The 14480-nt window shown below is 45.6% G+C and overlaps 1 pseudogene; it reads left to right on the forward strand.

Annotated features, from left to right (window-relative positions):
* LOC127533268 (echinoderm microtubule-associated protein-like 6) overlaps nt 1–14480 on the forward strand; it is a 28413-nt pseudogene that overhangs the window by 13193 nt on the left and 740 nt on the right.

Consider the following 14480-nt stretch of genomic DNA (forward strand, 5'->3'; position numbering starts at 1 on the left):
ACAAAAACAAGGCAGAAAATGACTAAAATGAGACACACCTGCAACCCCTCAGATGTGTCTCGTTCAGGTGTATCTCCGTGTAGTGGTGCAACGGATCATCGTTGATCGTATGGATCGCTCTCCACGTGGTCCACGGACTGGTTGATGAAAAAAAAGTTGTACGTGATCACGTGGAGAGCGCATGTTTAATCCACACTAGCTGAGTGCAGTGGAAGTCATGGCTAGCAGAGGAGCAGAGGAACTTGAAAAACCTTCTGCGTCATTTAAGTCGCCCGTATGGGAGCATTTTGGTTTCCTGTAAAATACAGTGATGATGGAAGAAAGGTGGTGGACAAAACTATAACGGTGTGTAGGCACTGTGGCAGAGAAAGCCGTATGAGAGGAAACACATCGAGCGTGACCAGCCATATGAAGCGACATCACCTGGATGTGTCAGTGACAGGAGCCAAGATGAAGGCTGCTAAACAACCTGATCACCGCGGCATTTAAACGGCCTCTTGCTGCAGAATCTCACCGGGCTAAAGCTGTTACAGAAGCTGTTGGGGTGTTTACAGCTGCAGACATGAGGCCATATTCTGTGGTGCAAAACACGGGGTTTAACCCTTAGGGCCCTTTATATTTCACCTTAAAAGCTGTTGATTTTGCTTTGCTTGGTATCTTTTTTTCAGCACAACCTCACCTGTGTGATTCTATAATTATTTATACATTTTGATATAATGTATGGACACACTTGACCTAAAATAGCAGAAAAAATACAAAATCCGAGCAGAAAAAAGTTAGATTTTTTTGCTGTGGACACCATAAACATGTGTAATGAATCTTTTCAGAACTTATAATGTAAATATAAATTGTTTGTCATAAAATAATGTACAAATTTAGCAGTTAACACAGTTATATACCACTGTTTGCACTAAAATGCAGGAATTTTTTTAGGTGTTTTTGCACAACTATTTACAAAATCATGAGGAGTCACAATAAAATTTTAAATAAATGAATTTGTACCATTCCAAAAAGCTTTTTCTGTTCACCACAATCTATACAATGACAAAACAATAGAAACAGGCTTTAGGACCATGGGGAGAATCCAGAGTCCTGGTGTTCTCCATTGCTAGAATATGTTTATTATGAATGTTATTATTATTGTTATTGTTGTTGTTATTGTTTTATTATTATTAATCTATTTTTATTATAATTATTGTTATTATTATTGTTTTATTATTATCATTATTATTATTAGTAGTAGTAGTAATATATTACATCTGAAACAAAATCTTCATTTTCTGTGCATCTTTGGTGTCGAGCAGAGAGTGATCTGTGGCCAAAGCCAGTGAAGGACGTGCTGCTCTCCCAAAGAGTTATAACTATCCCCTGACTAAAAAAAAAAGATAGAAAGTTCCAAATCCGCACTTTGGCTATCTCTCCTCTGTGTATTTCTAGAACATTCCACTCTCTTACTATGAACACAGAGACTGGGGGCGTGTCTGTGGGCGTGTCTGTGGGCGTGTCTGTGTAGCCGCTCCCCGTCAGAGCGTCTCTGTCACTCAGCTCCAAGTTTCTCAGTCGCCTTTGGGGAAATCCAGTTTTTACTCCAGAGAACTCCAGGTTTGTGAAAATCTGGTCCACATTTTCCTTCCTACACCAAGCATAACTCCAAAGGTCTGTGTTTCTGCCGGATGCTTTCAGCAGAGAGGACTCTCCGCTGAGTCCAAAGTTCAAAGTTTCGCCGCGCATAAAAGACGCTGGAAATAGCTCCGGTGAAGTTCGGTAAAAAATGTGGCGTTTATTATTGATCATATCTCTGGTTTTACTTGGCCAATCAACATGATTCAAAAACTGGTAGAAAGTTCAAAATCTGCAATTTCAGCACACGATTAAAGAGAGACTCGCCGACGCTTCATTTTCCTGCTTTGTTTTGATTACAGCGGCGCAACAAGAAAACGCTCCAGAGCGTTTTTAGGGTAGCGAGGGTTAAACATGCTGAACATGCTTGAACCACGTTAGATCCCATCATGCACCCACTTCAGTGAGAAGATTGTGTCTTTTTTTTTGCTGATCCAATCTGTGACTTAAAACAGTGATACGATCTGAACCGAGAGTTTTTTGATCCGTTGCGCCCCTATCTCCGTGTGTTTCAGGTCTGTCGATCCGCAGCGTCTGCTGGAAGGCCGACCGTATTCTGGCTGGGACTCAGGACAGCGAGATCTTCGAGGTGATGGTCCGGGACCGGGACAAACCGGTTCTGCTGATGCAGGGTCACAGCGAGGGGGAGCTGTGGGCGCTGGACCTACACCCCAAACAGCCGGTCGCCGTTACCGGGAGCGACGACCGCTCCGTCAGGTCGGTCTGAACCACCAACACCTCACCTGTCTGTCTCACCTGTCTGTGGTCCTCACCTGTCTGTCTCTCCTGTCCCCTCAGGCTGTGGAGTCTACCTGACCACACCCTGCTGGCTCGCTGTAACATGGAGGAGTCGGTCCGAAGTGTTTCCTTCAACAACGATGGCTCTCAGCTGGCTCTGGGCATGAAGGACGGTTCCTTCACAGTGCTGCGAGTCAGGTGACCTTCCTCAGGATGACCAGACAGCTGGTTGGTTCGACCAGAGGACTGGCCTGACAGTAGATCCGTGAGCTGCTAAAGCAGGAGGCTCATTTTCAACAAGCGTTTAAATTATCGGTAAAAACTTCAGTGCATCTGGCCTGTTTTCACCTGTTCATGTGGATTCTAGACACTAACTCTGAGACTAGAAGTCAGCTTCACCTTTAGTTGGGTTAAAACAGCTTCAGGAACATGTTTAACAGGTTGTCAGGAGTTTCCAGAGGTCGAGTCAAAACTTGACGCCTCTGATTAACATAAAGTCAGCAACAAGACACTTCGTCTCTCAAAACCTTACTGCAGCATTGTCAGAAAGATTACAGAGACAAGGACTGGGAAAGTCCTGTGGAACAAACCATTAATGGAGCTCAGACAGACACAAAACGAGACTCAAAACGACCAAAACGAGACACAAAGCCACCAAAACGAGACTCAAACCACCAAAATGAGACACAAAGCCACCAAAACGAGACACAAAGCCACCAAAACGAGACTCAAAACCACCAAAACGAGATAAAAAGCCACCAAAACGAGACTCAAAACCACCAAAACGACAAAAAACGACCAAAACGAGACACAAAACCATCAAAACGAGACACAAAACCACCAAAACAAGACTCAAAACCACCAAAACGAGACACAAAGCCACCAAAACGAGACTCAAAACCACCAAAACGAGATAAAAAGCCACCAAAACGAGACTCAAAACCCCCAAAACGACAAAAAACGACCAAAACGAGACACAAAACCATCAAAACGAGACACAAAACCACCAAAACAAGACTCAAAACCACCAAAACGAGACACAAAATGACACGCAAAACCACCAAAACGAGACACAAAACCACCAAAACGAGACTCAAAACCACCATAATGAGACACAAAACCATCAAAACGAGACACAAAACCACCAAAACAAGACTCAAAACCACCAAAACGAGACACAAAACGACCAAAATGACATGCAAAACCACCAAAACGAGACACAAAACCACCAAAACGAGACACAAAAACCACCAAAACGAGACTCAAAACGACCAAAACGAGACACAAAGCCACCAAAACGAGACTCAAAACCACCAAAATGAGACACAAAGCCACCAAAACGAGACACAAAGCCACCAAAACGAGACACAAAGCCACCAAAACGAGACTCAAAACCACCAAAACGACAAAAAACGACCAAAACGAGACACAAAACCATCAAAACGAGACACAAAACCACCAAAACAAGACTCAAAACCACCAAAACGAGACACAAAACGACCAAAATGACACGCAAAACCACCAAAACGAGACGCAAAACCACCAAAACGAGACACAAAACCACCGAAACGAGACTCAAAACCACCATAATGAGACACAAAACCATCAAAACGAGACACAAAACCACCAAAACAAGACTCAAAACCACCAAAACGAGACACAAAACGACCAAAATGACATGCAAAACCACCAAAACGAGACACAAAACCACCAAAACGAGACACAAAACCACCAAAATGACACGCAAAACCACCAAAACGAGACTCAAAATGACCAAAACGAGACACAAAGCCACCAAAACGAGACTCAAAACCACCAAAATGAGACACAAAGCCACCAAAACGAGACACAAAGCCACCAAAACGAGACTCAAAACCACCAAAACGAGATAAAAAGCCACCAAAACGAGACTCAAAACCACCAAAACGACAAAAAACGACCAAAACGAGACACAAAACCATCAAAACGAGACACAAAACCACCAAAACAAGACTCAAAACCACCAAAACGAGACACAAAACGACCAAAATGACACGCAAAACCACCAAAACGAGACACAAAACCACCAAAACGAGACTCAAAACCACCATAATGAGACACAAAACCATCAAAACGAGACACAAAACCACCAAAACAAAACTCAAAACCACCAAAACGAGACACAAAACGACCAAAATGACATGCAAAACCACCAAAACGAGACACAAAACCACCAAAACGAGACACAAAACCACCAAAACGAGACTCAAAGCCACCAAAACCAGACACAAAGCCTCCAAAATGACAAGCAAAATGGCAAAAATGAAACACAAAACGGCCAAAAACTAGACACAAAACAACCAAAGCGACCAATGAGTAGCGAGGAAAAGTCTGGAGAGGAAACATGGAGATAGAAAACATCTACAGGATGAGGAGATGGGAGAAGCTTCTAGAAAGATTATTCTATGATTACAAGGACCTGGATGACAGAGAACCTCCGCAGACATATGGCGAGGCGTATAAATGTTACATTAAATGTTCTCGGGTTCTGAGGAACTCCAACGACCAGTCCATCATTTCCAGATTTACCCTGTAGATGCTCTCAGTACCTGGAGGTAATCGATCTTCTCTGCAGGGACATGACGGAGGTCGTCCACATCAAGGACAGGAAGGAGGTGATCCACGAGCTGAAGTTCTCTCCGGACGGTTCCTACCTGGCAGTGGGATCTAACGACGGGCTGGTGGATGTCTACGCCGTGGCTCAGCGCTACAAGAAGGTGGGGGAGTGCAGTCGCTCTGCCTCCTTCATCACTCACCTGGACTGGTCCGTCGACAGCCGCTTCCTGCAGACCAACGATGGAGCCGGAGAAAGACTCTTCTACCGGATGCCAGGTACCGGGCAGAGGGTGCACCTGTCTGCACCTGGGACTAGACTTTAGACTAGTCCTTTGACTGACCTGTACAGACTAGAGACCAGACCTGAAACTTGTTACCTGTCTAGAATGGGGACTTGACCTGGGACAAGATTTGGAGCTTACCTGCCTTTAGTGAAGACTTATCCATCCATCCATCCATTCTCTATACACCGCTTTATCCTCACTAGGGTCATGGGGGGTGCTGGAGTCTATCCCAGCTGACTCGGTGAAGGCAGGGGACACCCTGGACAGGTCACCAGTCTGTCACAGGGCTACATATACAGACACACAATCACACTCACACCTACGGACAATTTAGAGTAACCAATTAACCTCAGCATGTTTTTGGACTGTGGGAGGAAGCCGGAGTACCCGGAGAAAACCCACGCATGCACAGGGAGAACATGCAAACTCCATGCAGAAAGATCCCAGGCCCAGGCCGGGATTTGAACCGGGGATCTTCTTGCTGCAAGGCGAAAGTGCTAACCACTACTCCACTGTGCAGCGACTTGGGACTTATCCATACAGAATTACAACTGGACTTGTTACCTGTCTAGTCTTCATACTCAGCTGTCTAGTTATGGAACTCACCTGTCAAGCAGTGGAACTTACCTGCCTTCTTGGTGTTTGTGCAGCGGGGAAGCTGGTTCCCAAGGAGGAGGCGAAGGGGATCCACTGGATGACCTGGACAGGTGTTGTCGGGCCGGGAGGTGAACGGCATCTGGCCCAAATACTCGACCGTCACCTCAGTAAACTCGGTGGACGCCAACTACAGCAGCGCCGTGCTGGTGACTGGAGACGACCTCGGCCTCGTCAAACTGTTCAGGTTCCCCTGCTTGAAGAAAGGTCAGTGGTCCAGAACATTCTTAGTACTGCAAGAACTCATCTGAAGAACCAGGGCCTGAGTTTAGCTCAGATTTCTTTGAGCTTTAGGACAGCTTTAGCTCCTTCCGGGTGTTGGAACAGATTGATTTCCCCCTGAGGAACCAGATGATCCTGACTTGTCTTCTAACGGCTGCTGATGATCGTCTTCCTCCAACAGGAGCCAAATTTAAGAAGTACATCGGCCACTCCGCCCACGTGACCAACGTTCGCTGGTCCAATGATCTGCAGTGGGTCGTCAGCACCGGCGGCGCCGACCACGCTGTCTTCCAGTGGAGGTTCCTGCCTGAAGGAGTCATGAACGGAGTCCTGGAACCGCTTCTCCAAGGTAACGTAGAGGTCTACCACTGAACCACAGACAAGTTCCTACTGGTCCATGGTGTGATCTTTAAATCTCCAGGTGTTAATCCAGACACTCAGTGAGATGTTCTGTTTAGTTTATCTTCTGAATCTCTTCTTAAACCTCCGTTTGTCACTCAGTGAGATATTCTGTTTGTCCAGAGGGTTATGCCGACTCCAACAGTGGCGAGTCGGACTCGGACGTGTCGGACGTCCCAGAGCTGGATTCGGACATCGAGCAGGAAGCTCAGACCAGCTACGAGCGCCAGGTGACCAGGAAACAGACACCGTCACCAGATTACCTGTCTTACCCGCTGTCTGACTCACCTGTGTCTGTCTGCAGGTGTACAAGGAGGACCTGCCGCAGCTCAGGAAGAAGTTGATTGGCTCCCTGAAGCGGCAAAAAGCTCCCGATGAAGGCCTCCGTCTGCAGTTTGTTCATGGGTAAAAACCAAACCCTAAACACTAACACTGATCACTTTCATCTCTTCTTTGGTTTGGTTTTTGGCCTTGGTCTCTTTTTTGTCATTTTGCGTCTTGTTATTGACGTTTTGTCTTGTTTTTCATTGTTTTGTGTCTTTACTTATCGTTTATCCATTTTTGCCACGTGTAACTTTTTTGTCTTTTTTTTCTGTTTTGTTTCATATCGTTTTTCTCATTTTTGTCATTTTGTTTAATTTTTGTGATAGTTTGTCGTTTTTTTGTTTTGCATCTCGTTTTGTTTTATTTCGTGTCGTTTGTCACATTTTGTTGTTTGTGTTTAATTTTTGTAGTAGTTTGTCTTGTTTTTGTTGTTTCTTGTCTTTTTTAAAGTAGATCGTATATACTTCAGTTCTAGGTGACTAAATGTGTTCCTTTGTAGACTCTCTGTGAACTGGAAGTTGTAATGAGGAAATGATAAACTGAGGATGAAGGTTGCTGTTATTTTTCTTTATAAATTTCAGGTTGTTCATAAAGTTGAGTGAAAAGATAATTCCTTTAATGTATTTTTTTACACTAAAACAAAGGAACCATTGGGAGTTGTGGTTATTTATTGGTTATTATGCTGCGGTTTTACTGGTCCTCTGGAGATTAAACTGGGATGTTTGAACCCTGTTTGACCAAGCTCATTCTCGTGTCCACCTGTGTTTTCCAGGTACCGGGGCTTCGACTGCCGTAACAACCTGTTCTACAGTCAGACAGGTGAGGTGGTGTACCACGTTGCCGCCGTTCGCCGTCGTCTACAACCGGCTGCAGCACAGTCAGAGGTTTTACCTCGGCCACGACGACGACATCCTCAGCCTCGCCGTCCATCCACTCAAAGATTACGTGGCCTCCGCTCAGGTACGGTCGGCCAATCAGAGCGCGGCACACTAGTGACGGGTTGCCTGAGAGCGTTTCTGATTGGCTGCTCTGTGTTCAGGTGGGCAGAGACCCGGCCATTCACGTCTGGGACATGCAGACCCTGAAGTGTCTGTCGCTGCTCAAAGGACACCACAGCAGAGGGGTCTGTTCTCTGGAGTTTACAGGTACCCAAGTCACCATTGGTTATCCCCAAATCTTCACCTTATATCCTTTAAAACAACATTAGTTATCCCTAAGTCCTCACCTGATATCCTTTAGAACAACATTGGTTATCCGTAAATCCTCACCTGTAATCCCTAAAACATTGGTTATCCCAGAATCACTCGTTTGTATTCATCACCAGTAATCCTTAAATTGTCCTTTTTAGCCTCTAAAGCACCATTTGTTATCCTCTGTCATCACTTGTACACCTTAGATCAGCTTTTGTCTGTGACTCACTCATGTATTTTCATAGATCACTGTTTGTTGTCCCTAAATTATGACCATTAATCATTAAATTGGCATTTGTTCTGTCAGAATCACCATATGTCAATCAAGCAGGCGCCATTTGTTATCACTAAATCTCTGAGAGGAAACCATAAGTCATCATCTGTAATCCTTACGTCACCGTTTGTTATCCTTAACTAGTCCTTCTAAACCGTTAACCATCTTTGGTAGACCTCGTTTGTGGACTCACCAGATCACCGTTTATTATCCTTAACCCTCCTCCTGTATCTGTGTTCTTAAGCGGATGGCAAGAATTTGATCTCGGTGGGAATCGATGAATTTCACTCCATCATCATCTGGGACTGGAAGAAAGGAGAGAGACTAGCCAAGGCCAGGTACGTACACCTGGATACACAGATGATAGCAACATCTAAACATGATCCATCAGTCAGAAGGTTCTTCCTTCTGTGTTCAGGGGTCATAAGGAGAAGATCTTCGTGGTGAAGAGTAACCCCTTCAGGATGGACAAACTGGTGACTGTGGGATGAAACACATCAAGTTCTGGCAGCACTCAGGTACACCCTCATTCCTGTTTACCTGAAACACACCTGATGGACAAGTGACTTGCAGTGGAACTGATCTTAGGTCAATGTTTGATTGATTTTTTTCTTTTTCTGATCACAAGAAAATTATTCTGAAGTGAAAAAAACGCGAAATACTTTTGTGTTTTCCTCTGAGTTTAGCTAGCAACGGGCACCATGACAAAGCCTTCTGTGGAGGTTAATGACCTGAGATGTTCCACCTTTTAATTGTAAGAGCTTCAGTAGAAACCAACTGGACTTCTCTGGAAGATGTTTGTTGAAACGTCTTCCAGAGAAGTCCAGTTGGTTTCTTCTGAAGCTCCTACGATCAACAGGACCTGGATGAGTTTAGCAGCAATGGGCACAATGACAAAGACTCACGTGGAGGTTGATGACCTCCAACCAGAGCTCAGGTGTTTAAAACATCATTATTAGCACTATATCAATCAAGATCTGCTTCTTGAATAAGAAATGTAACTAAATGTCGGAGCAGATTTCCTGTTGGCTGATCAGGTCATGTGCGGTCTCGTCCTGCAGGGGGCGGTCTGACGTTCAAACGGGGGATTTTCGGGAACCTGGGGAAGCAGGAGACGATGATGTCGGCATGTTACGGCAGATCGGAGGACCTGGTGTTCTCCGGTGCCACCAATGGAGACGTTTACATTTGGAGAGACACGACGCTCATCAAGACCATCAAGGCCCACGATGGGCCGGTGTTCGCCATGTGCTCCCTGGACAAGGTGACCTGTTCATCATTTTACAAGAATAAAATGTATTTAGGAGGTTGTTCTAATGTTAGATTCTTTATAGATCAGTTACAATACACAAGTTCATTCCTCACTTTGATTTAAAAGAGCTAAATATGAGATTAAGTTGTAAAATCACAAGAAAAATTATGTTTTGGGGTAAAATATTACGGTCAGAAACACCAACATCTAGACCCGAGCCAGGTGCAAACAAGGTTCCTGCGTCATTGATGAAGTTTTTTTTCCTCCTTGTGCTGCGTTGACTGTCCAGGGCTTCGTGACGGGGGGGAAGGACGGGATCGTGGAGCTGTGGGACGACATGTTCGAGAGATGTCTGAAGACGTACGCCATCAAAAGAGCCGCCCTGTCTCCGTCCTCTAAAGGTCACTTCCTGCTTTGTGTTCGCTCAGACTTTACGTTTCCTTCGCCGCCTGGTGTCTGATTGGTCTGTTTGTGTCAGGTCTGCTGCTGGAGGACAACCCGTCCATCAGAGCCATCACTCTAGGACACGGCCACATCCTGCTCGGAACCAAGAACGGAGAATCCTCGAGATCGATAAGAGTGGTCCGATGACGCTGCTGGTTCAGGTCAGAGGTCCATCAGAGAACATTCAAGCCTACAATTAAAAGGTGGAACATCTCAGGTCATTAACTACCACAGAAAGTCTTTGTGATGGTCCCCGTTGCTAGTTAAACTCCCACAAAGCTATCTGCTGCTTGTAGTCACCATATTCCGGCATCCCTACTGCCAACTATCTGCACAGTCCTGAGTCCCAGACCAACAGGTGTGTAGAAGTGTTCACCTGCAGGTAAACGTTGACCTGTGTGTGCTGTGTTCAGGGTCACATGGAGGGTGAGTGTGGGGTTTGGCAGCTCACCCTCTGTCTGCCCGTCTGCGCCACCGTCGAGTGACGACAAAACTCTGAAGATCTGGGAGCTGTCGGCCAATCACCGCATGGTCGCCGTCCGCAAGCTCAAGAAAGGTGAGATGAGCTGATAAAACCCCTTTATATACTTACACACCTGTGCGTTACCTACACTACCTGTGTGTTACCTACACTACCTGTGCGTTACCTGTGCGTTACCTGTGCGTTACCTGTGCGTTACCTGTTGTTTACCTGTGTGTTACCTGTGTGTTACCTGTGTGTTACCTACACTACCTGTGTGTTACCTACACTACCTGTGCGTTACCTGTGCGTTACCTGTGCGTTACCTGTGCGTTACCTGTGTGTTACCTGTGTGTTACCTACACTACCTGTGTGCTGCCTATCAGGTGGCGGTGCTGCGCCTTCTCTCCAGGATGGTAAAGCTCTTGGCAGTTGGTCTGAACGATGGCAGCTTCTTAGTGGTTAACGCTGACACGCTGGAGGACATGGTGACCTTCCACCACCGCAGAGAGCTCATCTCAGACATTCGCTTCTCCCAAGGTACCTGAACTCAACACACAGACGGGTGCAGCGCATGGTGGCCGTGACTGGCATGGTTGTTGATTGGTCAGGTGCTTGTTTCAGATGCAGGGAAGTACCTGGCCGTGGCCCTCACATGACTCCTTTGTAGACATCTACAACGTCCTGACCAGTAAGAGAGTCGGCATCTGTAAAGGAGCTGGGAGCTGCATCACCCACGTCGACTGGGACTCCAGAGGGTGAACACTCACCTGAACTCACTGAAATCTAAAGTTGACTTGGATATGAAGCATTTGGCCTTAACTGTCTGCAATAAGTACGAACATGTGCTTCCCTGGAAAAGGTGCAGCTCACCTTGTTCATCATTTTACAAGAATAAAATGTATTTAGGAGGTAGTTAGATTCTGTAAATTTCAGTTACAGTACACAAGTTCATTCCTCACTTTGATTTACAAGATCTAAAAGATTAGTTTAGAAATATATGAACACCAAACTTCAATGAACATCTAGACCCTCTATGAACACCTAGACCTCTATGAACATTCTAGACCTCTATGAAACACGTAGACCTCTATGAACATCCAGACCTCTGATGAACACGTAGACCTCTATGAACCATCCAGACCTCTATGAACACCCAGACCTCTATGACACCCAGCCTCAGAACCATCTATGAACATCCAGAACCTCTATGAACACGTAGACCTCTATGAACACCTAGACCTCTATGAACACCTAGACCTCTATGAACACCCAGACCTCTATGAACATCCAGACCTCTATGAACACGTAGACCTCTATGAACACCCAGACCTCTATGAACATCCAGACCTCTATGAACACGTAGACCTCTATGAACACCTAGACCTCTATGAACATCCAGACCTCTATGAACACCTAGACCTCTATGGACACGTAGACCTCTATGAACACCTAGACCTCTATGAACATCCAGACCTCTATGAACACGTAGACCTCTATGAACACGTAGACCTCTATGAACATCCAGACCTCTATGAACACGTAGACCTCTATGAACACCTAGACCTCTATGAACACCTAGACCTCTATGAACACCTAGACCTCTATGAACACCTAGACCTCTATGAACACCCAGACCTCTATGAACATCCAGACCTCTATGAACATCCAGACCTCTATGAACACCCAGACCTCTATGAACACCCAGACCTCTATGAACATCCAGACCTCTATGAACACGTAGACCTCTATGAACACCTAGACCTCTATGAACACCTAGACCTCTATGAACACCCAGACCTCTATGAACACCCAGACCTCTATGAACATCCAGACCTCTATGAACACGTAGACCTCTATGAACACCTAGACCTCTATGAACACCTAGACCTCTATGAACACCCAGACCTCTATGAACATCCAGACCTCTATGAACACGTAGACCTCTATGAACACCTAGACCTCTATGAACATCCAGACCTCTATGAACACGTAGACCTCTATGAACATCCAGACCTCTATGAACACCCAGACCTCTATGAACACCCAGACCTCTATGAACATCCAGACCTCTATGAACACGTAGACCTCTATGAACACCTAGACCTCTATGAACATCTAGACCTCTATGAACACGTAGACCTCTATGAACATCCAGACCTCTATGAACACGTAGACCTCTATGAACATCTAGACCTCTATGAACACGTAGACCTCTATGAACATCCAGACCTCTATGAACACCCAGACCTCTATGAACACCCAGACCTCTATGAACATCCAGACCTCTATGAACACGTAGACCTCTATGAACACCTAGACCTCTATGAACACGTAGACCTCTATGAACACCTAGACCTCTATGAACACCTAGACCTCTATGAACACCCAGACCTCTATGAACATCCAGACCTCTATGAACACGTAGACCTCTATGAACAGTTAGACCTCTATGAACACCTAGACCTCTATGAACACCCAGACCTCTATGAACACGTAGACCTCTATGAACATCCAGACCTCTATGAACACCTAGACCTCTATGAACACCTAGACCTCTATGAACACCTAGACCTCTATGGACACCTAGACCTCTATGAACACCTAGACCTCTATGAACACCTAGACCTCTATGGACACCTAGACCTCTATGAACACCTAGACCTCTATGAACACCTAGACCTCTATGAACACCTAGACCTCTATGGACACCTAGACCTCTATGAACACCTAGACCTCTATGAACATCTAGACCTCATGTCCTATGAACCTTAGCATGTTAGCGTGTTTAGAAATAAATGGTAAATAATTTTGTGTGAAATGGTAGCATCTTTTGCTGAAATTATCTGAGCCAACAACATCATACATAACATACCTTTATATTACAGGTGAAATTTTAGCCAGTCATGCTATCATGTTTGCTAAACTGTTAGTAAGCTGAAAGGCTAAATATGACATCTAGTCAAAACAAATCAAAATAAGTATCTGGCATGTAGCATGATCAGCATGCTAACGTTAGTTTAGTTTTAGTCTTAGTTTTATCCAGTCTACGCCTCCAGACTCTTCCTTCTGTTTGCTGTACAGGTAAACTGCTGCAGGTGAATACTGGGGCTAAGGAGCAGCTGTTCTTTGAAGCTCCGCGGGGACGCAAACAGAACATCAGCATGGCGGAGGTCAGAAACACTCTGAAAGTTGTCAGTTTGAGTTCTTTTATGTAAACATGTCTGAATCATCATGGTGTTTCTGTGTTTAGTTTGAAAAGCTGGACTGGGCCAGCTGGACGTCTGTTCTGGGTCCGACCTGCGAAGGAATATGGCCGACACTCAGCTTCGTCAACGCCGCCTCGCTCACCAAAGATCGCAAACTGCTCGCCACCGGAGACGACTTCGGCTTCCTAAAGCTGTTCAGCTTCCCGTCCAGGGTGAGACCGGACAGAGTTGCGACTGAAATGTGTTCAAATCCCTTTTTAGTTTCTCGTTCTGACTCTTTTCTGTTTAAACTCAGGGCCAGTTCGCCAAATTTAAGAAGTATGTGGGTCACAGCACCAATGTGACCAATGTCCGCTGGTCCAATGACGACTCCATGCTGCTGTCGGTGGGCGGAGCTGACACGGCGCTGATGATCTGGACCAGAGAAGCACCAGGCCACAAAGAAAGCAAAGCTGTGGACAGTGAGGAGTCAGACGACGACACCGAGGAGGATGGAGGTAACACCCTCCAATCAGCAAGTGTAGACCAGAGGGGGATGTAAACTAGTAGAGCAACTAGTTGCATAGGCCTGAGGACTAGTTGTAGAGATCTGAGGACTAGTTGTAGAGGTCTGAGGACTAGTTGTAGAGGTCTGAGGACTAGTTGTAGAGATCTGAGGACTAGTTGTAGAGGTCTGAGGACTAGTTGTAGAGATCTGAGGACTAGTTGTAGAGGTCTGAGGACTAGTTGTAGAGATCTGAGGACTAGTTGCATAGGCCTGAGGACTAGTTGCATAGGCCTGAGGACTAGTTGTAGAGATCTGAGGACTAGTTGTA

Source organism: Acanthochromis polyacanthus, chromosome 3 (genome assembly GCF_021347895.1).
Source record: "Acanthochromis polyacanthus isolate Apoly-LR-REF ecotype Palm Island chromosome 3, KAUST_Apoly_ChrSc, whole genome shotgun sequence".
NCBI classification, from domain to species: domain Eukaryota; kingdom Metazoa; phylum Chordata; class Actinopteri; family Pomacentridae; genus Acanthochromis; species Acanthochromis polyacanthus.